This window comes from Mustela erminea, chromosome 11 (assembly GCF_009829155.1).
Source record: "Mustela erminea isolate mMusErm1 chromosome 11, mMusErm1.Pri, whole genome shotgun sequence".
Taxonomy (NCBI): domain Eukaryota; kingdom Metazoa; phylum Chordata; class Mammalia; order Carnivora; family Mustelidae; genus Mustela; species Mustela erminea.
The window spans coordinates 60,029,665-60,055,790 of record NC_045624.1 but is presented as its reverse complement, the minus strand read 5'-3'; the positions used below and the strand labels follow the sequence as shown (position 1 = coordinate 60,055,790).

The following is a 26,126-nucleotide window of genomic DNA, read 5'->3' as shown; positions in this document are numbered from 1 at the left end:
TTTACTCTATTGTAAAGACATCTTGGAGCTACAAAAGTAAAAGCGGTTCACAAAGCCCAGAAGCTGTTCTAAACCAGTGCCCCCGAATCCCTCACCTACATGACTAGTGCATAGTTGCAGGTGAATCATTAATACAACCGAACTGTGGTCGGGTTCAGCAATATCTGTAAGCATCCAGGTTCTTTTTCCTCCACAACAGTTTTCTTGTTACGTAAGACAGTTACTAAAGCATGGAGGATGACCGCACTGGACTGTTGCATTTGCAGTCAGTCACAAGCAAAGTTCCCGCTCCTGTTCTTTACGTCCTTGCTCTATGTTCAATTCTGCCTCTTCCCTAAAGATACAGCTTCCCCGGCTGTCACCTCATGCGGCACGGGTCTGCTGCATAACACACCACGTGGTCCTCTCCAGAAGCGCAGTGGGCCTTCCTGCTCCACATTAGGGGCAGCAGCCATTCCTGTTCTCGACTCTCTAAAAAGTATCCAGGGTTGACTCTTCAGACTCCATGTCCTGAGACTCTCCTTGCCATATCCGTGCTTCCTGCAGTTGGCTGCTGGCTCTTACGTTTCTTTCTCTCCTTGAGAAGTCTGCCTCCTGGCTCATGGTCACTCTCCAGCACTACTCCTGCCAGAATTCTAAAGAATTTCAACCTGTACCTAGATGATTCTTGTAATACTTTTGCCTATAGTTCTTTGATCTTCGTCTAATGCCTCTGTCCCCTGCTTATTCTTAAGGTCACACCTACAATTTATCATTACTGATAACTAATTCCTCCGAATTTCATTCACAAGCATCCTTACTTCCAACAACTACATCCCAAATTTCCAGTTTACTTGGTCTAAAATCCCACCTCCAATACTCTAACTAACAGGTTTTACAATCCATTGACTGTACCATCTCATATTACCCCCACACCCATCCTCCTATTTCTGTTACCCTCTGTATTCTGCTTGAACTCCATGTTCAGTCATTATAATCACTCCTGATCCCTACCCCTAACTCTCCCGCCTTTCACTCATTTTACTCTACTGTCTTGGCAATGCCTACGTGCATCCTATTTATACCTAGCTTGTCTCCCGTTCCACTCCTGTGCAGACGGTGCAGCTGAACGTACTGGAGGAAAACACACATCGCTTTAAATATAACCACAAAGATCAAGCAAGATTTTAACGATGTCTGGGATTCACATTGTTTGCCCAGAATAGTTTCTCTCCCCTTTTCCTTGATGACTATTTCAAATCATCTTTTCTCTCCTCAAATCTTCAACACCTAGGCTTTCATGCTAATTCTCGGTCCGTGACCTACCATACTACTTTTGTGCGAAAGCTGAAGCAATAAGATTTCAGAGAATTCCAACAAATACACCCACCCACCTCTCAGCACCTATGCCTGTGCAGGGACCAACTCTTCCACTTGTGGGCCAGTTTCTAAACCACCCAGGCTCACTGCTTCCACAAATCTCTCTTGGCTCCATCATTTTTTCCCCCTTCTCTACTGAGATTTTCTCAGAAACAAAAAAAAAAATTCTCAAGTTGGGGAGCCTGGTTGGCTTATTCAGTTGAACGTCTGACTCCTGGTTTTGGCTCGGGTTATGATCTCAGGCTTGCGGGACTGAGTCCTGCATCAGGCTCCATGTTCAGTGGGGAGTCTGCTTGAGATTCTCTGCCTCTCCCTCTGTCCTCCCTTCCCCCTTTCTCTCTTTCTCTTCCTAAAATAAATAAAATACATTTAAAGAAAAAATTCTCAAGGATCTCCCACCCTGCAGCAGTTCTCCTTGGATCTCTCTCCTTTTTGCAGTTACTACACCAGATTTTGTCTTTAAAGAAAAACTTCTCAATTGTCCTAACACTCTCCCGATTATTTTCCTTCATTCTACCTTGAACATACCACATTGAGGTTTCCATGCTTCCAACTTCACTGAAATTATTGTTTTCGATGTCACCAATGGTCTCTGCCTTGATTTTCTTAGTCCTCATCTACTGACCTAACAAAAGCATTTGACAACCAGTGGGTCTCTCATCCTGAGAACACTGTCTTCACTTGGCTTCCAGGCTGCCACTGTAGCATGCTTTTTCTTCTGAGTGGTAAGTTGCTCATTGTCAAGCTTCTTTGCTGCTGTCTCTCTATCCGCCTATTTCTAAAATTGGAATGTTTAGGGCTCAATTTTGGATCTTTTACCTTTTATTCCACACTTATTAAAAATAAAATCTCAACTTTAAAAATCATTTAAATCTTGACAAATTACAAGCCCAGACCTTATTCCTAAACTTCCACCTTGAACAACTATCTACTTGACATTTTCACCTGATTATCTTACAGTCTAATGCGCCCCTTAAAGTTAACATATTACAAAATGAACTCTTTATTTTGAATCTTCCCAAGGCAGATTTTTCCAACCATCTTTCTTAGCACTTGAAGGCAATGCTGTTCTTTCAGTTGCTCATGCCACAGTCTCTAAGCATCCTCTTTCTCTTCTACCCTAATTCAATCATTCAGTAAGCCCTTCCAGCTCTACCTTCAAAATATATCTGGAATCTGACCATTTTATACCACCCATTTTTAAAAATGTCTTTACCACTCTAGTGCTAGTCTACTTACCCGAATTAATGCTCAAGCCTCCCTCACAAGTCACCCACCATCTGGCATGAGCCCCTCCACTCTATTTTTATCAAAAATGTTAGCGTGTAGCTCATACATCAGATGAGATCAACTCACAGCTCATGATCCCTCAGTGATTCCCCATGTCACTCCACGCACAAGCCAAGTTGCTGGAAAAGATCCGGACTCCTGTTAAAAATGCTGGCCTCACCTGTTACAATCCCCCTTTCTTCATTTTATTCCAGTCACACTGACCTCCTTTCTCTTTCCAAACAAACCACACATGTTTCTTCAAGGTGGTCTGTATGCTGGCTATTTCCTTTGACGACAATGCCCTTCCTTTGAGGACCCCAGGTCACCTTTTACTTCCACCACATCTTTGCTTGAATATCACTCCTCTATGAAGTCTTTTGGCAACTCTTTTTAAAACTGCACCCTCCAGGTACCCCTTATTATCCTTCCCTTTTATTTTTCAATGGATCCTCTATTATACTATGCAATTATACAGTTCATTTATGACCTGTATTCAGTCACTATGAACTAAAAGCCCTGTAAAAGTAGGGAATTTACTTTACTCACACCTCTATTTCCAGCACCTGGTGCAGAGAATAAATATTAGTGGTATCTATATTATTAATTATATTATATAAAGTAATAAAGTAGTTGAGTTGGTGTTGCAAAGAGTTATGTTTCTTTTGTATTCATGATGATAGGAGCAAATATACTAAAAGAGAGTGTTCCTTTTATCCTTTAGGGGTGTTTAACGTGGGTGGTTCATAGCACAGAGCACAGATGAGTAAGAACAGGAAGTACAGAATCTTCTCAGACTGGATAAATATGGCAGGCCACCACCAAAGTGGTTAGGAGGACAAACAAGAGGACAATCAGTACAGGGAAGAAAAGCGTCCTTTCTGTGGCTTCAGAGTTAAAGCTATGGATGAATAAATTCAGGTACTCCCATGGTGGGATGCATCAAGGAATGGAAGATTATTTTTTGAGCTACACATATGTCCAATAATTCAGACCAATCAAAAAGGACAGTCATATGGATATTTATAAATAAACAAGCAGGAGTTGTTTCCTTTTACATCAGGTATAAGGATTATCCATTACTGATGGGGCTATTTTCACACATATCATTACACACATTCCCTTATTCGACCCTCACAACACTTGGAAAAAGGCAAAGACTCATTTCAGTTTTAAAGAAGTGATGTTTAGTGGTTATGTGTCAGGCCCAATGTCACATGACTTCGAATGAGTAGAGCCAGTCCTCTTTGCCGGTCTCCTACTTCGAAACATTTCCCTTCGCATATCCCAGGCATTGAGCCAGGCACTTTGGTTGGGCTGAATCTATGCTGAAGACGGCCTCTGTCTATGTTGCATGATGTTCCTGTAAAGCCTTTGATTTGGGACTTTCTGTTCCAAGGGACCAAAAGGGTGATTAATGTGGACAGATTCTCTCAGTGAGGCTGGGCTCCACAACTGTTCAAGATGGGGTATGGTTGCTGTATTAATCATCTGCTATGTATAACAATGTCTCTCCAAACAGTGACTTAAAATGGTAATATCACCAATAATATCGGTATTTTAGTTTCTGTTTTGCAGGGATCTGGGAGCAGCATAATTGGTTCTGTCTTGATGTCTTTCATGAGGTTCTAGTCAAAAATATCTGGAATTATCTAAAAACCTGATCGGAGCTGACAGATCTCCTTCAAGTCTATTCTTCTTGCCAGCTCTTGCCAAGAGGCCTCATTTTCTTGCCACACTGCTTTTCCATAGGGCTGCTTGGGTATCTTTCTATAATTACAACTGGCTTCCCCCCAGGAGTGAGCAGTCCCAGAGAGCAAGATGGAAGTCTCAATGTCTTTTCTTACTAGCCTTAGATACCACATTCCATTCTATCATTTCTGCAGTATTCTGTTGATTACACAAGTCAGCCTTACTCAACGAGGAGGGCACAACACAGGGGTGTGAACACCATCAGACAAGGATGATCAGGGGCCACTGGGGAGGCTGGCCAACTGCAGCTGTCCACCAGACATCCTAATCTCACATTTCTAGCAAAAAACATCTTATGTTTGAGAGGATTCCTGTGAATGCTGAGTCCTAGATAAATGGACTTTTCTAATATCATTTTTAAAAAGTCATTCTAACTTAGCTATTTATGCTAAAAAAAAAAAGTTTCCAATTCAGACTTTCTTCTCTGCATTCAAAATACACCTCAGCATTTAATTCTTTAGGAAGCTTGGCCAGATCAATCAGCATAAGAGTAAAATAGAAGATAGAATCTCTTTACTCACATGATAATAAAACATCGATTACTGGCACTCCAAGAGGAGTAATGGTTGCATAATTCTCATTAATTTAACATTAAATATCTAACAAACATTACCTCATCATATAGGTCCTGTTGCTATAGCAATGTTACTTCCACTGTTTTCTAATCCATTTAAATGTATTTTTGAGTGGAAATAGTGGCAAAAGTCAAGTAATCTACAGATTTATAATGTAATTTTTTAGGTTGGAAGGCAAAGCATACATGACCCACCTGAACTGAATCGATTACACTGAGAATTTTATCACTCTCAGGGTTATTTGTTAACAGATAAGAATATAATTATCTACATTAGTAAAAAAAAAATTTCTCAAAATGGAATAAAAATACACAATAATTTACAAGTACCATATAAAGAGCATAATGACCTACTCCAACAATCCCTCTTCCACAAGAGCAACAGTGGTTTTCTAGATCTATCATTCAGCAAACTTGTTCCATCAAGAGCACAACAGTAAATATTTTAGATCTTGGGCCAGTCTTCCACAACTCTTCAAATGTGCTCTTGTAGTATGCAAACAGCCATATACCATATGCAAATTATTGAGCATGTTTGTGTTCAATACAACTTTATTTACAAAACAAAACAAAAAAAACCCAAAAAACCAAAAACCAAAAACAGGCAGCTAGTTGGATTTGACCAATGAGCCATAGTCTCCCAACCCCAGATTTAGACTATGAATCATAAACTGACAACCCAGGCCTAAATATGAACAAGACCGTAGTTTCTTTCATCGCTATTGAGTACGTTTTTGTTTTTGTTTTTTGTGGTTTGGGGGGTTTTAAGAATGAAATGCATGAAGCAAACATGTTCTTAGAAATCCAATGAACTTAAGACCCTGCTGTCTCAAATGCACTCAGCTTTCAAGCAATTATGTTTACTGTACATGTCTAAATGCATTTCAATCCAGCTCATATTTGGCTTGAATGCCTTCTCTGCCCAGGATCTCAGTACTTCTCAAGGTAACTCATTAACAAATTGAACATACTGAAATGAATTAGTCACTATACTTTTTGTACTCCCTTAGTATACTTTACGGCTTTACCACCTGTTATTGATTTTTAACCTTGTAAATATCGGTTTCTTCTACTTGATTGAAAGTAAGCTTTGAGAATTGTTGTCTTTCATGTGCTTTTGTGTCCTCGTATCTAACACATTGTGCAGCATCTAACAAATGCCTCAGATGTTTTTGCTGTTGTTGAGTTAAGTCTCAAAGTTCCTTATCTTTTCCTGTTGTAATGTTCCTGTATGGACCTCTCTTGCTGTCGGATGATTGCTTTTAATTTCACTTCCATATATGTGACTATCTTCTTCTTTTCTTTGAAGCTTAATACATTCAGATTCAGTAATTCTCACATGGCGTGGTCTTTGGACTTTTCAGTACTTTCTTTGTCCATCAATACATGTGCTCCATTTATAGATTTTCCTCGTAAGATGCCAATGCCTACAGTAGCACATATTGTTCAGTAAATCTTTAACTGGCATTTGCGGCATGGTACTGCACTGGCCGAGGCACTAGTAAGCCCCATGTCTAATCGGGGACAAGTACAGGTGGTGCTTTTTATTATTCTTTTCCCTTTTGCATGTTCACAGATTATTTTAAGTGTTCTGAAATGTAGGTAGGGATGGATGTCCCTTCATTTCCCAACTCTTTATACACAATTCTCACCTTTTGGCCTTTTCACTGATCTTCATCGTGTTTCAAATACAATGATAGAGGCTCTAGAAAATTTATTTAGAGCCCTTGGATATAATGTTTGTGGACCAGAGATACAATTTCCTTTTTTTTTTTTTTTTTTTTTTTTAGCTTCCTGGAAATATAATGGACATATATAACACTATGTAAACTTCAGGTGTATAATGTGTTGATTTGATACACTGACATATTGCCAAGCAGTTCTACACCATGGTGTTAGCTGACAACTTCCTCACATCAAGTAATTATTCTTTCTTTTTTGCGGTGAGAACAATTAGGATTTAGTCTTTTAGCAACTTTGAAATACATAATAGTGTGCTAGTGGTATAATCACCATTCTGTACGGTAGATCCCCAGAATTCATCTTATAACTGGAAGTTTGTACTCTTTGACCAACAAGAGATAAGACTTCTTAAAATAGTGCCCTCTTTAAGTGTTTTTAAATCTATTTTTGACTTAAATTCAGCCTGGCAAATGAAGAGTTTGTCAGATGCTACTGGAACTCTTTCAGAATACTAATGAAATAAGACTCCTTCATCTGTAACACACATAACTGACAGATTATTCTTCAGAATATGTTGAAATGATTTCTGCAGGTCCACAGGAAAGAACTAAGCATCAGATTGAGTGTATGGCAATAAGGACAAGATTATACAGTTAACAGGGAGATCTGCATGACCAGCACACCTTCTTAGTAATCAGGGAAGCCCTGTAACAACGATGTGGATATGCATAGTTACTTATGATAACATCTCATGTTTAACTTGTTGCTCACTCCCTAGGTATTTGTGTATAAGAATCTGATGCTAAAATTTGTGTTACTGATGTTCTTCTCAGCTGTTTCTGCACTGGTTAGTCTGTTTGTTTGTTTTTCTCTTTTTTCCTGCATATTTCTTTTTTGATGAATTTTTATTCTAGTCACCTAATTTTATTTAAATATCTTATCTAATCCTAAAAATGCATTTCTAAGTTCTCTATTTCCCTTCTAAACTCCTAATTCCCCCTAACAATAAAGTTTGAAAGCATCAGCTATGCCTACATGACTGTCATTTCTTAACACTGAAAGGTGTTAGACGTGTTTTGACTGTCTTCTGCAAATATTGCAGCATTTATCATTGTAAAAACTCAACAGATATTTGACCAATTCAATTTAAATGTATTATATATATTCTATATTTCCATGAGATCACCAGAGGCATGAGATGGAGGGGTTAAAATATACCACAGAGATAGACAATATTTTTCTATTAGGTTAGAATTGAACTCTTGAACAGCATTCATCATTGATCATTGGGTATTTCACAAGGTTCTCTAATTATGTGAGAATTATTTACCTCTACCATCACCTAGGAGTCATTCTTTTCACTTGGGTTCTCTGGTTTCCCAAAGGCTAGATCCTGTTTTTCAAATTAATATTAATGAATCATGAAACCAATCCATGACCACCAATGTTTTAATCAAGTAATAGGATGTCAGCAGGTCTCTTTCCCCACTCTCCCACACCAAAAAACATGTCAATTCAGGTTTGAGTATATGTGCAAGTGGTTTATTTATAATTTGATCCCAAGTAGTAATAGTCAAGGACTAAGAGTAGTGAGATGGGAGATGAAGAACAAACCACAAGGGTGTTATTCTGATCATCACCACGGGCATCCAGGGCCAGATCCCTCTAGTGTGGTTCTAGAACATTAGGAGATACGTGCCTCAGAAGAAAAATAAAAGAGGACAGTATTTTCCCAATGGTTCCTGTTCCCTAATCCTCAAAGATTACTCCAAAAATGTATTACCTTATAAATTTTTTCTATGTTTCTCAGACCAGTTGATGGCATTTCCATCTAGTCCCAAGGAGAGGTGATTGAGAAGCCCCAACCCAGAATCCAAGAAATACCCAATGCAGCTGAGGCACATACTATCATCTGGATAGTCAGCAAAGATTACAGTTAGTATTTGGAGCACAAAAGTTGTCCTAACACACGTGAAGAATAGGATGACAGGAGATGACATCCATCAGGATGGGTTAGAAAGTCCCAGAATAGATCCCACATACTCCTGATGTCATTTCATGAAAATTCTATTTCAGTTCTTGCTCTTCACAGGCACAGGTGTACATGTGCTCCCACTTGTGTGACTAGATGAAGTAAAATATATTTCTTGACTCTGCTCTGTGGTCAAAAGCTTGAAAGCCACGTGTGACATGTCCTCTTCTTGCACATACTGCTCTACTCGGACCTCCTGTCTAGGACTCCTCTTATTTTTCTCCCCACTTCCTCTTATCATTTTGTATTGAACCCTAATGGCCTCCAATAAAGATAATCATACAGAACATTTCCTCAACATTGTTCAGCCTTCTTCTATTATTTATAATGGAGTATTTGTAGTTTGATTATCTTGAATCAGGTACAAGTATTATTTGGACTGGAGTGTGGTTTACCCAGGAAGTTGGGCAAAAGCTCTGTTTATAGCTGAGGAACAACGACTGCCCTTTGAAATACACTTAGGAAGAAAAAAATCTAATGGTGTGGCAATGAATTAAATTGTTAAAAAATTAAACGTCTGGACTTTGAAATCCATTTCTGTGAAATGAATCCCATTTTATGTACCTGTTTGATGCCCAAGGAGAAAACATAAGCAAAATGAAGTATAGAGACCTACATATGTGGCACGATCCTTTAAAAAAAAGTGATTTCTGATTATTACATGATCTTCTCTGATATTCCCCTTCAAGCTATGGTTTTTGGCTACTGCTGGGATAGTTTCCAGAGGTAAAATGTTTGAGCCTAAAGGAAAACCAACAAGGCTGATCTTTTAACTATTATGGCATTCATGTTGAAAGAGAGCATTAGGGTGTATGAATTGGTATCTTTGCATTAATTATTCAGAAGACCCACTATTTTTTTGGTTGATGAGGAATAAAGCCTTTTTCAGCAAGGTGTTCTTCATGGCCTTCTTCAGGGAAATGCCATAGATGTTAGGGAAGTGTGCAGCACAGGATGGAAGTTCGTATTTCAAGCTTAACATTTGATATTATTGGTAATGCAGTCGCTGTCAAGACAACTAAGAAGGTCACTTGTGAATTTTAAGTTTTCAGTCTTACAAAATAAAGATAAATATACATATATTTTAAGTATCACCTCATCTTTGGTTTAGGGCACTGGATTTGCTTTGAGAATCTTTTCTCTCTCTCTTTTAAGATTTTATTAAGAGCGAGAGAGAGCATGAGTGAGTGGAGGGAGAGGCAGAGGAAGCATCCTAGATTTGCTTTGAAAATCTGTAACTAGGGCGCCTGGGTGGCTCAGTGGGTTAAGCCGCTGCCTTCGGCTCAGGTCATGATCTCAGGGTCCTGGGATCGAGTCCCGCATCGGGCTCTCTGCTCAGCAGGGAGCCTGCTTCCTCCTCTCTCTCTGCCTACGTGTGATCTCTCTCTGTCAAATAAATAAATAAAATCTTAAAAAAAAAAAAAAGAAAATATGTAACTAGACGGGGCACCTGGGTGGCTCAGTGGGTTAAGCCTCTGCCTTCAGCTCAGGTCATGGTCCCAGGGTCCTGGGATCGAGTCCCGCATCAGGCTCTCTGCTCAGTGGGGAGCCTGCTCCCCCTCCTCTCTCTCTGCCTGCCTCTCTGCCTACTTGTGATCTCTGTCTGTCAAATAAATAAATAAAATGTTTTAAAAAAAATAAAATCTGTAAATAGTGAGGTCTAGGTATATAAACATTTAACCTATTATCTAAAGCACTCTGAGTCAAATGTTCAATTGATGGAATTTTCTACCTTGGATTTTAACACTTATGTGTCATCAATGGACATCTTACTACTTGAGCATAACTAGTTTTTAAATGAAGTAATATTTTCTTACTTTTCATTTTCTATTAGTTTTGACCAAGAGTAGCAGCCATGTCTTTGGAAGATGTGTTTGCCTTCTCCAATAATTGGCAGCATTACTCAGACACAGCTAACGACGAACATTCTAGCTTTGGGTGTGTGGCTTCTTTGGCCTATTATGAAGTCTAACTCGCCAGAAAAAAAGGGCAAAAAGAAGTTTTGATAATGATAAGATTCTCTCTGCTGGGGAAGAAATAATCATTTGAATATAGATGTATACACAGACAGATGATGGAAGAAAGGGAGGAGGGAGAGGGAAGAGGTTAGGAATGGGGCGGGAGGAAGTGGGGAGAAAGGAAAGAAAAATAATGGGAATTGAAGTGTTGTGTGTTACTCAATAACAGGACACCCCAATGTCCCATTTCACTGGCTTCCTATTGTGGTAGACTAACAGAAGTATGAAATTTTAAAATGGTATGAATAGCTCCAAAGTGCTATTTGTTCTTCCACCTTAGTGAAATAGGTTGGAACATGTGTGAGTCAGGAAAACCCCTTTGCTTCTTCAAGTTAAGTCTCAGACAAAGTTAGGACAAAAAAATCCACCTTATTCATTTTCCTGATCGTGGATTAGGTACTTCACCATCCCAGGATGTTGAGAAAGCATGGAATATTTAGCTCAAAGAAGAAGAATATGTATCTTCTTCAAAAACTTGGGTGGACAGCCTGCCCCCCTCACCCACTTTGTGGCTCCAAACCCCACCTGGTCCTGCTTAGTCTTTTTAAAGGGAGAGAAGTACATCTCTATGTCTCTCAAGCTATTCTCCATTTGGGAGGGAACCTAGAGAAGACAGGAAATGCTGTACAAATTCGCAAAGTTAATAGCCAACATAGTCTATATCTGATTAGACACAGGTACTGTCCTACGCTACTTACAGTTAGTATTTTGTTCCTTATAATGTAGCAATTATTATGATCCTCCCTTATAGATTAAAGAACTAAGGGTATTAGGAATTGAGTAGAATTACAGTGTCAAATAGCTAACAGCTGGCGGAGTTGGAGTTCAAAAGACAAGTGTGAGGGGGTAACCAAAGGATGACATACTTGATTCACCTCTCTCTTCCCACCTATTGCCTTGCACTCCAGCCACATGTCCCATCATGCAGACTTCTTAGAAAGCCCCCCTCATCAGGGAATGGTAGGTACAGTCCCAGAATTTGGCCTACAGAAGGCAAGTCTTTAAGTGTTTTAACTTACCTTAAACATTTGGTCTCTGTATTATATTACAGTCCATATATATATGTATATATATATTACAGTCCTTCTAATTACAGAGTCTATTTCCAAGGAGGAAAACTCAGATTCCTTGAGAATAAAATCTGTTGCATTATGTATACTTACTGAATGGTTTTACAAACATTTAGCTTCTGTTTGATGCCATTGTCAAAACATCCATGTATGCTCCAGAATCACGCACAAGTAATCCTCGGAAATCTCTCTTCAGAGCCTATGCCGCGGAGAGTTAGTGTCCTATGGGATTGCCTTACTTAGGATGCAATCTTGAAGGTGAGAGATATTTTTACCAAGTTTGTTTTCACATTTATTTCGCGCTCCTGATGAACTTGCTTTTCCCAATATTCCCCAATATTCTCTAAGGACAGGAGAAATTAATAGTAATGAGCTCATTTGGAAAGAAATGGGCTCGTGATCATTTTGGCTTTGTTCACTGTGCGGTAATGGCTCCTGCTCATTTTATTTTAAGGAATTTTGCTTAGGCAAGATGCTTAGTGCAGCAAGGTGGTTTTCACTAAAATAAACCTATTGAATTTTGGTGAGCCTCTGGGACAAAAAAGGAAAGACAATTGCCTATAAAATGTGGAATTGTTATCTTTTGGCGAAGGAGAACAGTAGGTGTGTGTGGCTTCTTAAGTGATAAACATGCACGTTTCTAACTTCATTTGTATACCTGCCAAATCTCCCCAGCAGCTGTCTCCATTACAACCATCTGAGCACTAATAGAATGAGCCCAAAATTTCCTAAACAACATGCCTCATAACTAAACTTCAAAAAGGCTTTTAGATCATCATTTGGAAAGTTTCTGACAGTACATATAGGAAATTTTAAGGTGTAAAGTTTATGTAAAACAAAAGGAATAAAAATCTCCACGAGCAACATGGTTTCAAAAGACAGCACATTAATAAATGGGAACAAAAATGCCAACGGTTTCTTTCATGAAACAAAGTAGCTGTTATGGCTCACAGAGACCTTGACTACTGAGATGGTCTTGACCTAACAGTTTTAATGAAGTAATCAGGGCCTATCACAGATGCCTATGTTCAGTGCACCTGACTCCCTGTTCCCTTGTTGCGAAGGTTTGGAGAACACGGAAGGGAGCAAATACTCCTTGAGCTTCTTGTGGAGACCGATCAAGGTGATGATGCTAGGCTCGCCTCTGGCCACGGCAAGCTTTGTAAGGTAGAATGTCCAGGTGTCCCTACTAGTTTAGTTGTAATCCTGGACCTTCCACTAACTCTCTTGCATTACTTTTGAGTCAATTCATTTGAAAACAGAGAGAAGGAATAGCATTTGTTACATCCAGTTATTCTAACTGTTGGATCACATAATGTACACAAAGCGCTTCGCGTATTACCTGGCATGGATTGCTAAAGGAAAGCGATTCATCAGCTCCTGTGAAAGTTGAAAAAATTTCTTTATGAAAGGATTTCAACATTTGGCTGTTGGGACTTATCTGAGCAGGGCTTATGTAAAGTCTGAGAAGTCTCCTGAAGGTTGCCATGCATTCTTTAGTCATCCTTAAAAGGGCCCCGGGGAGAGGTCCTATGTTGCAGATCTAGGCATGATTCTTGTCATAGAAGGAAAGCTCTAGTCTCTCAAAATGAGAATAAGGCAGGTGGGTGGGTGTGAGCGCGTCTGCCATGTTCGCATTTGGCTCCTGATTGGGGGAAAGGAAGTAGCCCATGGAATGCCCAAGACCCACCTCACATTTTGTAATCCAGCAGATCTGGGATCAGCAGTTAGAAATTGATTCTCAGCCTGCTGTTCACTGAAGTTGACACATAGGGATGGAATACTGTGTAGTTTATACAAAATTTGTTTTTGTACCAGAAAGAATAAGTAAAATAGTTTTTTTTTTGTTTGTTTTTTGTTTTTTGTTTTTTAACTTAACATTGCCTGTTCTGGTAGATTTTGAGGTTGCCTGACAGACTGGAAAACTGACAGACTTTAAAAGCAGGTACAGCCAAGTTTGAATTCAGCTTTTCTCATATTGCTAGGACTTTTAGTCAAGTCAGTCTCTCTGAACTGAGTGTCCATGCTTAGACAATGGGGGGAGGGTAGTTAATAACCTTCTAGTTTTCCTGAGAATTCACTACTGTGAATATATGGAACACCTACAATATTGCTTGGCTTAGCACAAAAGTGGCTGAGAAATATTAGAGTAGGCTCTTTCCCTTTATTAATGATGTGATCCTTGTTAAACTAGGAAGATACAGTAGCTGAAAAGTTTATGGATACGAACAAGAAAAGATGTTTCATGTAGAAGATAATAAGTGCACCAGGCAATATTAGAACATAACGATTCAGTAAATCCAGTCACTTAGCACTAACTAAAAACAAGTTTATTGAAATCTTATTTTGTGCCAGGTATCATATTAATTTCTTGCATCCACAATCACAGCCCTATAGCCTTAGTAATTCCCTCACATGAGCCCTACCATGTAGTAATTACCTACGTTTAATAAAACAGCAAGCAAGCAGAGTCATGCTGCTAATTATTTCCCTTGTTACAGATAGAGCAAAGAGGAAAACAAAAAACAAATACAGACCCATGTACGTAAAGGAGTAAACAAGTCCCAGCTCATTTTTTTTTTAATGCTCTTGTTTAATTTCTAATTTGAACAAAGCAAAGTTCAAGAATTTCTCATATTTTTGTTTCAAGTGTATGGGACATTTAAATGACTTCTAGGTTAATTCTTTTGAAGTACAGTGCATTTTTCATCATTTACTGACATCTTCCACTTGTCTGTGCTGTACTTTCTCAGAGTGCTTTTAGAATTTCACACACCCTCTATAAGAGGCAGCAAAGTAGAAAGACCAAATGCATTACCAGAACCCTGAGGTTTTCGTTCCTGACTTGCTGAAATCTACTTTAACTTTGGGAAAGTGAAAAGTGTTTAAACTTCAAATTACCTCAATCACTAAAATGAGGGTATCATCTAGATTTTGTTATATCTTTATATCATTATTTCAAGGTCATGTAAGTAAAACAAAATCATTTGAAATTTCTTTAAGATTTATTTGAGAGAGAGAGAGAGAGTGAGAGAGAATGAGAACGCATGAGTGGAGGGCAAGGGGAGGGGGGAAAGAAAATCCTCAACAGACTGTCCACTGAGTACAGAGCCCCAGGACTCAAACCCAGGACCCCGAGATCCTGACCTGAGCCTACATCAAGAGTCAGATGTTTGACTGAGTCACCCAGGCACCACAGAATGCCTGCTTCTTGGCATAAAGCAATCACTACAACAAAATAGTAAAATGTTTCCCATTGAAAAATCCACTGTGTCATTTTTACCACGTGAAATGAACACTTAAAATTATTCCCAAGACACTGTTGTAAGAAATAACCAATTAAAATCATAGTTTTACTCTCTCAAGGGTTTTAGTTTGGTTGCATATATGTTGACTCAAAATGCATATAAATTTTAAAAAATACACATGAATTTTAATTCACATTTTAGATGTTATTGTTGATTAACATATCAATACAACCCTTTCCAAATCAACCCATATTGAGTTTTCATAATGTGATTTGTTTCAGTCATAGTAAATATAGATTTTCTTATATGAATTGCCTATAGCAAGATTATATTGTCACTAGTAATAATATATATAAAAAGTGTTCTGTAATGAATTACACTGGTTATTTAATTTATTCCTCTGCCTCTGGCTGGAAGAAAGCTTACAAGAACATTTTAGGAAGATTTTTGTTTATTAGAGGGCAAGTGGAATGGTTTTAGATTTTGATTATGTGAGAGAAACATTAACAAATAAAATAAACGTGATTTGGATCTTTCTAGCACTTAATGGCATAGTTCACTCTGAATTCTAAATTATTTATGGCACAGAAGGAGACACTTGATAAATAACAGGAAAAGCACAGAAATCAAATACAGATTGAGGTGTTTGCTAACTTTAACACTTGGGTGACCAAAACCCAAGACTGGTGATTTATTTACTCTGAGTTACTTCCTAAAGAATAGTTACATTTCTGAAAAAAGAAATAGATTGGGCTATTAACAAATGGCTTAAAAACTTTACAAATAATCCTTTTGATTGAATGTTAAAGCAAATTGAATAAGCAGCTAGGAATCTGGAGATATTTTTTTCTTAGACCTGCTGAACACTTAATAAGCAATCTTATCTCAGTATAAATTAATGATGACGTGTACCTATGAAATGCGATGTATTATCACCAAGGCAACAAATAAACAATCACAGGGAAGTTGGAAATCTAGAGGTGTGTTTGTGTATACATGTGCACAAATGTGTGTATAGGTATGTGGTTTCAGATGGATCTATCTATATTTATGTCAAAAATATAAGAAGCTACTCTTTACAAAGAAGACAATGAAAACCAAACACTGTTTTTATAACCGATGATGCATTAGAACACCTACTCCAAACCAAGTTAGAATTATGGAAAAATTGAACTCCCGAAATATCTTTCATTTAAAGCATTACAATCTTCTCTGATATGCAAATAATTATTCTTACTTCTGAAGCATTTTATTTTAGTACTTCAAGAGTTTCCCTTCTCTTTAAATTGCTTCTACTTGTGGATTTCACTTCAGACTTCAATGGCTTGTATCCCAAGTATCCAGTTGGCTTCTTTTCCATAGAGGGAAATGATCATAGAGTATGCTTCCTTCTACTGAATTCCGTAGTAAAATCTTTCATTGGCGTCTGCTTTGGATGACATCTGGTTTATTTGTTATGTAACAGATTTACTTTCTTAAAAAGGTTGAGGTTGCAGTACTTTTTTCCTGGAATTTCCCTTGAAGTTTCACTACGCATTCCTTTTTTAAAAATTCACTATTTATACTGCTCAAGTTCATGGCATATGCCCATTAAATATAAAACCACATCATTCATTTCAGTTTCCAAGCAGTAGAGTCCAAATAACCATAAGCCCTAGTCCAGCTTTTACTTCTTCCCTCATTCATCACTGCATACTTATTCTGTTCGTTCTCTTCCTTCTCTCATAATTTTCTTTTTCTCAGGGTTTTGGAATTGAGTCAGGGTGATTATAAACCCAGTGAGCTTTCTGCTACCCAAGTCTGTTACCCAAAGCAAGCACCTTGTCAAAACTAAATCCCTAAATGTCAAAGATCGGATTAGGTCTTCTTCCAAGAATGGATTACATTATCAAGATCTTGATCTCTAAGTAAGATCTGTGTCAGGGGGAAATATTAAGCATTTTTGGAAGAAGGCAACCATTGATAGTTATGGGGACCCTGGAAAAAGATAAAAAGCATTGAAGGAAGGTAATCTTACTGAATTTGCAATTTTGATCAAGGTCAGCCTGGTATACACATCTTGGCATAAAAGGTGCTTCATCAGGCAGGATGTTATGTATGTATCATGTATGTATTTATTTTTTCTCCAGAAGCACAGGTAAGTAGACACAAATTATGTAAAAGGTGGAGGAGGGCAGAAAACATGCAAAAGGGTTTGACATAACCTCAGGTGACTTCATCCTGATTGATTTCTTGGGGCTCTTGTTCTTTCTCAGTGCTCCCAGGAAATAAGAAACAATGGATATAATTGGAGGAGAGGAGACAGAAATCTCAACCCTGAGTTCCCTGAGATTTAAAGGTGAAAAGACCAAAGTAGAACAGAAGGGTTCCACAAAGATCTACTAGCAGGGAAAAGAAACCTGACCTAAAACCAAGTATCCGTGAGGAAAGGTAGATCTAAACTGGTGTTTAGACTTGAGACAAAGGTGTCAAGAGTAATGAAGGAAGGTTGGTTTGAGCACCACGTGAACCACCTGAAGGAAAAAGCCCATCCCAAGAGACCAAGTAGAGCATGGTGTTGTATTATTGGGGGAAAAGGCCAAACATCTTGAGGAAAGGAAGAGAAATCTAACTCGGAAAAGCTATGCTTGGGGTGGAGTCACTCCAGCAGCAATCTCAGGGATCTACAACAGTGCGGGCTTCACTACTTTGTTGACAACCTTCAATGGTGTCACCTAGTGGTTGCAACTAGAACAGCATGATTTTCTATGTCAAGACTCCTCTGGGCCTCTCTGCACCACCCCTTAGCTCCTCCCACCTCTTATACTATAGGACCCTGGTGATTGTTTTACCAGAAGGAGATAGGAATTGGTTTCTGTGCTAACTGGAAAGATGAAAACATGAGCCATCAGTTGTAAAAATATCATATAACTGTATTTGGCTTCTGAGTAGATAAGGCCAAAAATTAGACACGTGCTCCCTGCATTCTCTGCCAGAATAGGACTCCTAACCCCTTTCAAAGACACTAGTAAGTGGGCCAGACACCATCAGCAGAAGGGAAGTACAGTAGGGAGTGACCATGCAAGCACGAAAATGGAGTCACAGAAGAACGTGCTTCTCTGTCATTTCCATGCAAAACGAAATGTGGAAGACCAGCCTGGTAAATGACATTAACTTAAAATCCATCTGTGTTGGTAGAGGATAGCTAAAAGTGAGTCAATCTATTACAAAATGTATCTGAGTTATTTACTCTGAAGCATTGAACTAAATAGCTATTTTATTGCTAAAAAAGACTTCAAATCAGTTTCAAAATTATTTTTGATTAAAATAAAGGAAGCACAGTATGTTCTCTACTTAAAAATATATGGTGTTAGAACTACAGCCTTTTTTCCCAGACCGACCTTTCTGGCTAGATAGCATTACATCATGCTGTGATGTTTCTAAAACAAGGTTTTAAAACAGAAAATTTTGAGGGAATCTGGAAGCCTAATCTTTTAAGATAAGAAATAATATCCCGATCAATGTACGTATATGCATGATTAGATTGTTATTGTTATTTTTAGTTATTTCAGTTAGAATTTTTAATTACCAATGTGACTTGGGGTTTTACATTTCATCCAAGATGTATATTAAAATCCTGAAAAAAAAAAGTTGCCAATTCCGGTCAACACCGCTCCTCAATTATCTCTATTATCATCAGGCATTGTTTGTTCAGGAGAAGGACAAGGACTCTAATATTTGCCTAATAAAACATAATTATGCAAAATGCCACTAAAATTAAGGCATTTTCTAATAACAAATATTTTGTAGATAATGCTTTTATTATATACATACTTTTAAAATAAAATAGCTATAGTCAAATCTGAATTATACAACAAAATAAAAGTACTACAATTTTTTTGTTGTTGTTTTTTGGCCAGTTTGAACTATTTACAGAGATTAGTAGTTCTGGAATATGTGGGTGTTCTACTCTTAGTTAACTGTGAGAATGTGGCTGAAGACCTTGACTCTTACTGGCACAATGAAAAAAAAAAAAAAAACGAGAGGTTCTTACAGCTCTAAATATTTTTTGATTATAAAATGTACAAAGTGTTACTGGAACTATTTAGACAAATTAAACACATAGAAAATACTTCTGTGCAGATAAAAATACACAGACAATGAGGACCATATTCAGATTTATGAAATATCCATTCCCAAGACACAAAAAGGACTAATTTAAAAATTAAAATGGGATATATAAATTTAAATTTCTTTTTCAAATTTGAAAAAGTAAAGTTCTAAAATGAAATGGAAATTCCAATAGTTTATAAATAGTTAGAAAACCAGAGGCTATTATGCTTTCCAAAAAATACCAATTAGAAACCACTGGAAGTGGGGCAGGAAGAAGAAATCAGTGGGAGATGGAGTTCTAGAAAGCAGAACTAAGAAGGCATTTTCAAGTGCCTACTCTTCCTTCTCCAAACTTGACAGGGGTTCTCAGTTTAGGAGCACTTATAAACGAGGAGAAAAGCTAAAACCAGTTTAAGAACAAATACCTCAGAGTTTATTCTTGAATTTCCAAGTTTCCATGTTATCAAATTTTAATACTAAGTGATTGACAGCAAACATGGAAGTTATTTGAAAAGAAAGGATCAAGTAGAAACCTAATTTATGCATTTATCAAGTAGCTAAACTTTTTTTTTTATTTAAGAGTCACCTCTGACCTTTCAACTATGTGATCAAAAGGAACCTCTATTTTGCCTAAATGTTTTCTTAAAAGAAGGCTACAGTAACCATCAAAGGGCCATTGTTCAATATTTTAAGTTATTTTCAATACAAATTTTAATGTCTTGAATTTAGGATAGGCTGTACAGGACTCACCTATTCTTAAATTTATTTTGCCAAATTATGTGTGAGGCAACATGTAGTATGTGTGAATAAATGAGAGACAGAACTTGTCTCTTTTTCCAGAAAGGGTCTAAAAGGTAGAACATACATACTGAGAAAAAAAAAAAATCTATGATAAAACAACTTTAAAAGAAATGCCAGATATTTAGAAGTACATATGTTAAGGTAATCTAAAATATTATAAGCCAAAACCTAACTAATTCTTCCCGGATGTGAAAATAGAGCTCACAGCATGTAGTAACTAGGGAGCATGGAAAAGTTACAAGCATGTATAAATATTTTGAAAATATTATTTAGCCCATCTGCAGATCTATATAGATGCTTAGTGCTTCAAACTACTATTTTATCCAGTATTTCTTACACCAACTCCATTATAAGTAACAATTTGTTTAATGACTGGATGCAGTGAAACAAGCTTTGAATGCATCAAGTTCTCTACTAAACAATGAGATATTCAAACCCATGTATTTTTCTAAAATTGCAAGGATCTTAGAGGATAAAAGAAATCTGAGGACAGAGACCTTGGAAATCCTTGGAGAGCTCCAAGTTGGGCTGAAAGTCTTCTAGGTCAGCTATCATTCAACACCTTTCTCTATCAGTTTGGTGGTTTAGGTCCATGCAGCACTACCACACGCTTAACTCAACTCTGGACCATAGGATTTTGTTTGTGTTTTCAAGTAGACTCCATGCCTAGCCGGGGACCCAACACGCAGCTTGAACTCATGATCCTGAGATCAAGACATGAGCTGAGAGCAAGAGCCTGGACACTTCGCTGACTGAGCCACCCAGGAGCCCCTGAACTGGGGTTTTTGCTAAGATACTGTTGTTAAGTGGACTTCTATTATTCTCATCCTTTCCTCAGTCAAAATAGCTTACTTTTTTTTTTTTAAAGATTTTATTTATTTATTTGACAGAGAGAAATCACAAGTAGACGGAAAGGCAGACAGAGAGAGAGAGGGAAGTAGGCTCCCCGCTGAGCAAAGACCCCGATGCGGGACTCGATCCCAGGACCCTGAGATCATGACCTGAGCCGAAGGCAGCGGCTTAACCCACTGAGCCCCCCAGGCGCCCCAAAATAGCTTACTTTAATGCTAGAGAGGAAGGACACATGCTCATGAAAGAATTTTGAAGCTATTCCTACCCATAGGAAAAATAATTCACTTTATTGAGTATACATTATAATTTCTCTGTTAGTTGTATATTAATAATGCCTGCATTTTAGAAGATCCTACCATCGTGTGTAGAATCAAGTGAAAGTAGACTAAACTAAAAGCAGATAGGTTACTGAAAAAGTTCAAATGAGAGATAAAAGGCCAAAAATGGGACAATAGCAGTAGGGATAAAAATAGAAGGTAAGTGAAAATTAAAGAAAAAGATTGAATAGAAAGGACTTGGTTACCAATGAGCTTAGAAAGAGGGGGTCATGCTTCCATTAAGTGAAAGCAAGTAACAGACATGGAGGCAGGTTGTCACGTGAGAATGCAGATGGGTCGAGTCAAGAACATTCCATGTGTGCTGCCCATGAACATCCAGATCGAGGGGTCAGTGTGCCTTAGGTACAGGTCTGCAGCTTGGAAATGAGGTCCAGGCTGTGGTCAAGATCGGAGTATGAAGCACGGTTTTCTGCAAAGCATTTTTCAGAGTTCTGACTGCATAAGCCAGGAAGCTTGGGGGACTTTCTAAGTGACCCAACGCAAACCTGTGGTTTCACTTTAATATTTTGTTCCATTTTAGCACGTATATGGATTTGTGTTGGTTTTTGCATTAAGTTTATTTTTCCCCACAATCCTTAGTTAAATGTGAGGGTCCCTGAAAATACTCCCTGGCAGATTGGTACCAACCCTCCCTTAAGAAGCACGTAGGCAGTGAATGGTGAGAAGTACTTTGTGAAGAGTCAAGCCTGTATTCAGTTCCTTGTTTTAGCTGTCTCTGAAAAGATTATCCTCAGCTCCAATAAAAAACAAAACAAAACAATACCCAGCCACATCATGATATAAAAATAAATCATCTACCACACAGACTTGGCCTTTTCCTTTCATTGTGAAGTGGTACAAGTCCTATGTGAAAGTTGATTAGGGAAACCGAGTAAATAGAGAGCAACGGGTAAAACAAAACAAAACAAAACAATCCAAATCTAATACTAATATGAAAGTTACTCCTGCTATAAAAATACTTGCTTGTAAGCCTCCCAAGTATAATATAATCTCATAAAAATTTTTAATTACAACAGATATTGCCACTTTAAATGGCTTCCAGAAAGAGTTTAATGGTTGTTAGAAGCTAATATACAGTCCACACGAAGACAATGGGCTTTGTTTTATTCACAGATGTTTCCTGAACTCCTAAGCAGTCAATAAACATAGTCAATTTGTTAAAGGAATCAGTAAGAGATACCCAGTATTTCTGTCTCAGTGTTTTGGCATATTTAATCTCAGCTGAAATGACTCACATGAGTTATCTGCCCCAAAACGGAGTCACTTATGCCAAGCCCCACATCACTAAAATCAGACTTAGAGTTCCAACCTTCCCTGAAATGGAATCTTACATCTGTCACTCAGCAATCGCTGATGAGCGCTAGTTAGGTAATTGCCTGATAGACCCCTGCCATCCTCCCAAAGGGAAGTAACAGTGCAATAACCAATCTGCTTTTACATCTCATATAGTTTCCTCCTTGTCCCTAGTCTCTTCTGCCCGTAGAAGGCTTTCATTTTGTACGGTTCTTCAAAGCTCCTATCTATCTGCTCGATTGGCTGCAACTCAACTTTAATCAATTTTTGTTCAAATAAATTCTTAAAATTTGTTATGAGTCTCAGTCTGTCTTTAATATCCTCTTGGCCTCTTTAGGCATTTGATCTGCAACCTTCTCTTTGACACAGGTCTCCTGGAAAGAATAACAGGCTTTGGTGGGACATCAGTACTCTATTTGGGTTCGGACATGGCTTCCACAAAACAAGACTTCCTCAAAAGCAGTGCCTGGGACAAGGATCTGGCTGTTGCTGTTTTATTTGGAAGACGCCAGGAGACAAAAGTGAGACAGAGGCAGGAGACAAGACAAAAAAGGCCACATAAAAGGACGGGCTACTGAAGCATGGTCCCACTAGAAAGCCTCTAAAAAAATTCAGTGGACCATAGCTCTGAATTGTCAAACCTGTACAAATGAGGGAGACCGAGGTATTTCTTAATAGACTCCAATCCCAAACTGGCTGAGGGTTGGGCTGGGGGTATCACTCTGCCGCATATCAGGGTTCAACCTAGGCATACCCCAGCATGTTTGCTTCCTTGCAAGAGTTTTCTCAGAAGAGCGCTCTGTGTGCAGTAAACTTTCCATGGCTGGGGGTGAACTCAAATAGGATCTGGGACAATATGGTTCTCTTACAACCAACTAGGCTATGGAATCGCAGTATCGATTTTTTTTTTTTTTAAAGCTTCACATGGGCCATAGTAACTACTACTACATTCTGGTTTTTTAAAAATTACTTTTTGTTTTTTAACTTTTGTCAATTGTAATAGAAGGTAAATTCCCTTGCAAATATTCTCTTATAGGACTGGAATTTTGAAACAGTCCTTAACTTCTGATAATAGGCTACCATTATGCTGATTTTTCATTTTACCAGAAACTAGTGTTAAATTCTTGAATGAGACTGGTTAAGACATGGTGAGAAAGACTTGATTCAAGTGGGGGAGGGGTGGCTATCAGACAGGTATAGGGACCCCTGAAACAGAATTTGACAGGAGAGAGAGATTCATTTCAACTCCAAACACAGCCTGGGCAAGTGGGAATTAATAGCTAAGGTACAGTGTAGGGGCTCAGTGGATGGAAAATTATTAGGCGAAACATCGGGGACCAGGAACACAGTTATCACCTGTGGATGGTGGAGGCTGAGAAGCCTGGTTAGATAGTGATTGAAGATGATCAGATATGGAGCATAGGAGACTCCAGCTAAACTGACTCAGGATTCCTGTTCAAATTGGAAATTGCGGAGACCAAGAAGTCCAGAAGCTTAAGCCTACATGAGACAGTTCAAAGAAGCCTGGGAGAGTGAAGTCTAGACAGAATCTTTGGGACTGGACTCGAATGAAAATACCACTGAATTGATTAATTTCTCCCTCTTGTGTGAATGACAATAGAATCTCTAAGGATACCTTAAACTTACAATAGAAGATTCTGGAATAGGAAAAGGACTTGCGTTAAAGGTCTCAAGCTAAAGACAGGCTAAGTTTTCATGGGGCTGGCAACCTCTCTAGGGCTCAGAAAATTCTCATCTATGAATAAGGTAAGAGGCCCAGAAAATCCTTATGCTGTCAAACATTTGCAAAGTACTTTAATTTTCCCCTCCAAACACCTAGTAATTTACACAAAAGCCAGTTTAAACTCATTAGCATTTGCCAAGTGCACACCTCTTGAAAAGTTTCAGACGGGGATAGTGATCCAAACACCAAAGCAGGTCTCTCACCCCGCATGGAGGGGCGGCTTTGTTAGCTGACTCTGCTCAGCTGATGCTCCAGTGGAAGCATCCAGTGGACTTGTGAAATGAATGCAGGAAAATGTGGGGCAGACATACATAAATAATTTAACTTAAGAGGGGTACTCTAAACCTCTCATTTGCAGTCACCTTTTATTATTTTCTTATTCCTACAGACTCAAGTAGAAAGTGTCCTAAGTGGCCCAAGAAGAGTAAAAAGCATGAATACAAGAAACATCCAAATAACTAAAACCAGGATTACATATATAATCTGAAAAAAATAAATTACTGAGATTGTTTTCTTAGCAAAATAAACGTCATCACAACAGGAGCTTTTATTTTTTTCCTCTTTTCCCTTATTAGAGTGCTATCAATCAAAAATGAACGAACTAGGAAATAAAATCTCTCTCCCTTTCTCCACCTCTCATCAGTTTATCTACACGGGTCAAAGGTGAGGCATGTGGACTGGATTCTCGAAATTCAAATGCATTTAAAGGAGGATTAAGCAATTCAAATGCATTAAAGATTAAGCAACAGCACTCTTACTCTGTTTTAAAATGCATCAATGTTTCAGCAACAGCCCTGAACAGTGGTATTCTACTTCCCTACTTCCCTATATTAGTTTCCAACTGCTGCTGTAACAAATTACCACTAATTTAGTGGCTTAAGAAACACAAATTTATTATCTTAGTACCGCAGTTCAGAAGTTCTAAATAGGTCTCAGTAGGTTAAAATTAAAGCTTTTTGTTCCTTCTGGAAGCTCTGGAGGAAAATCCTTTTCCTTACCTTCTGCAGGAGCCCCTGCTTTCTGTGGCTGGTGGTCTCCTTTGGCCATCTTCAAATGAAACAATGTTCCCGTCTTCAAATCACGCTCTGACTCAGTCTTCCTCTCTCCCCCACGTTCAAGGACCCTTGAAATTACATGGAGCACACCTGCATAATCCAAGCTACTCTTCAGCCTGAACTCAGCTGGTTAGCATCCTTAATTCTGTCTGTAACCTTAATTCCCTGTGGCTAGGTGACAAAACATATTCAAAGCTTCCAAAGACCAGCGTGTAAACATCTTTTGGGGGCCACTTACCTACATACTGTCTCCCCAGCCTTCCTTGGAGAATAGAAGTCAGCTATTCACGACTCCCAGCCCACCAGGCACGAGGACCCTGGGCTGGCCCAATGAGAACCACCTGTGAGTTAAAGCGCATGCCATTCTCGTTACTGAATCAACCAAAAGTTGGAAATGTACTACTGTATAAGGGAAGGTGACAAGAGACGAGAGGGACACAAGAATGAACTGTGAGTTTATCCAGCCAAAGTTTACAAGGGATAATAAAATAAAACTGTTAAAAAAAAAAAAGGTCATTTTTTTATGATTTTTTGAATAGACTGCTTTTATAGAATTTCTTCTGGAAGTAGTTTGTGTTTTATGGGAACTTGAGAATTTTGGCAGCCTGTATTTATCTATTCAAAGATTACTGGATATCTTATAGGGATGGCTCCAGGGAAACAGCAGGGACTAGAACCCAGGGCTGGCTTTCAAATGACTCACCAGTTTGATGAGACGGTCAGACAAGTAACTGTTTAAAATACAGAATGAAAAACTTTAGCATAGGTATCAGAGTGTTACCAGAAGCACAGCACATACTCTCCAGAACCATTCTCATGCCATCTGGACAAAAGTGGGTGCAGATATCCTCCCAAACAGAAGTGAACCACCCCTTGAGAAAGGGAATGTGCCAGTGAGTACGAAATTTGCTCAAGTGCAGAGCTGTGAAGAAAACATGGCATACCT

At 38.4% G+C, this 26,126-nt stretch overlaps 1 protein-coding gene across 4 annotated transcripts in view; it reads right to left on the bottom strand.

Annotated features, from left to right (window-relative positions):
* The window catches only part of ETV1 (ETS variant transcription factor 1), a 245,643-nt gene extending 220,432 nt beyond the window's left edge, over window positions 1–25,211 (bottom strand). For 3 of the 4 annotated variants that reach the window (XM_032305975.1, XM_032305974.1, XM_032305977.1), the window contains exon 1: window positions 25,124–25,211. The gene's annotated coding sequence lies outside the window, so the exon portion shown is untranslated. The remainder of the gene's footprint in view (window positions 1–25,123) is intronic. The other variant, XM_032305976.1, reaches the window with a different exon arrangement.
* Between the last annotated feature and the right edge of the window lie 915 nt (window positions 25,212–26,126).